This window comes from Podarcis cretensis (genome assembly GCF_951804945.1).
Source record: "Podarcis cretensis genome assembly, chromosome: 10".
In the NCBI taxonomy this organism is placed as follows: Eukaryota; Metazoa; Chordata; class Lepidosauria; order Squamata; family Lacertidae; genus Podarcis; species Podarcis cretensis.
The window spans coordinates 61,619,181-61,620,955 of NC_137179.1; positions in this window are offsets into that span (position 1 = coordinate 61,619,181).

Below are 1,775 nucleotides of genomic sequence, written 5' to 3' on the forward strand. Positions count from 1 at the left end.
TCACAATTATGTATTTCACAAAATACTTTTCTATCTTTTTTAAAATTAAACTATAATTAAACAAGACTGTGTTAACTTCAGGTTGTAAGAAATAAATTTGCCAACACTAAGGATGCCAATAAACACACTGGCTTGGTTTGCATGTAACACTAAACAAAACTACAGTGGTACCTCAAGTTAAGAACTTAATTCATTCTGGAGGTCCATTCTTAACCTGAAACTGTTCTTAACCTGAGGTACCACTTTAGCTAATGGGGCCTCCCGCATCCACCACCTTGCGATTTCTGTTCTCATCCTGAAGCAAAGTTCTTAACCTGAGGTACTATTTCTGGGTTAGCAGAGTCTGTAACCTGAAGCGTCTGTAACCTGAGGTACCACTTAACGTGAATGAGTAAGCATGTTCCTGGAGCAAAAATCATAGCTGCTTCTCTCGGGTTCCGCCACACTACCCAGAGCCAAACTATAGTTTGATTTAACATTTGCAACAGTTGCAGCTGTTGAACTATGTTCATGAGCAATTCCACACAGAGTGCATTGCAGTAATCTAACTTGGAGGTTACCAGAGCATGGCTTGCTGTGGCCACGCTATCTCATCTGTCCAGGGAGAGAGCCAGTGTGGTGTAGTGGTTAAGAGCGATAGACTTGTAATCTGGGGAACCGGGTTCGCATCTCCGCTCCTCCATATGCAGCTGCTGGGTGACCTTGGGCTAGTCACACTTCTCTGAAGTCTCTCAGCCCCACTCACCTCACAGAGTGTTTGTTGTGGGGGAGGAAGGGAAAGGAGAATGATAGCCGCTTTGAGACTCCTTCAGGTAGTGATAAAGCCGGATATCAAATCCAAACTCTTCTCTTCAGGGAAATAACTGTAGTTGATGAACCAGCTTTGTTTGAAATAGTTCTGAAATCTTAGAGAGAACAGGTGCCTTGTAACGCTAAGTAGTGGACCTAGCGCAGAGATGAGAAACGGATTGACGCTTTTAACAGGTGTAGTAAGAGAGCCAATCCCCATGCTAAAAACATCTGTGTTCATACAATTGTATGAATGTTAAGAAGGATGCGAGAGTATAAACAACTGGGCACCATTAAGCTAGATGAAGTGAATTATGAAGATAAGCTAAATTTAAGAAAGGATAAAAAATTTTGGAAGTTGTAGGTTATATTTAAGTTTTTCATGATTTGAATAAAGGATAGTTAAAATTAGAGATATAACATTGGAAAAGTAGATAATAAGAATAGAAATAAGGAGATAAATTTGCTGGAAAAAAATTTATAAACAGGAACGCAGGAGCGGGAGATGTGAGGGAGTCCAAAGAAGTGAAGAGAACTATGTCAAGAGATGTTAAATTGTATTGTTTATTGGCATTGTAATTTTAAACAAAATTGTTAATAAAAATTATTAAAAAAATAAAATAAAAACATCTGTGTTGTGCAGTGGCGTAGCGTGGGTTGTCAGCACCCGGGGCAAGGCAAGTAATTTGCGCCCCCTAACCTGTGGATTTGCGCCCCCTAACCCTAACCCCCAGATGTTGCGCCCAGTGCGGCCGGCCCCCCCTGCACCCCCCACGCTATGCCACTGGTGTTGTGGTGGGAAATGACCTAGTGGCTGGAGGGCATCAAAACGAGGAATTCTTTTTGGAAGGACCCACTTGTAGAAGTGATGGAACTGATAATATTGTATCTTACACCGACTAGGGAGCTTCCATCACTGGAAATGGAAACAATTGGGATTTTGTTACATATACAGTGGTACCTCGGGTTACAGATGCTTCAGGTTA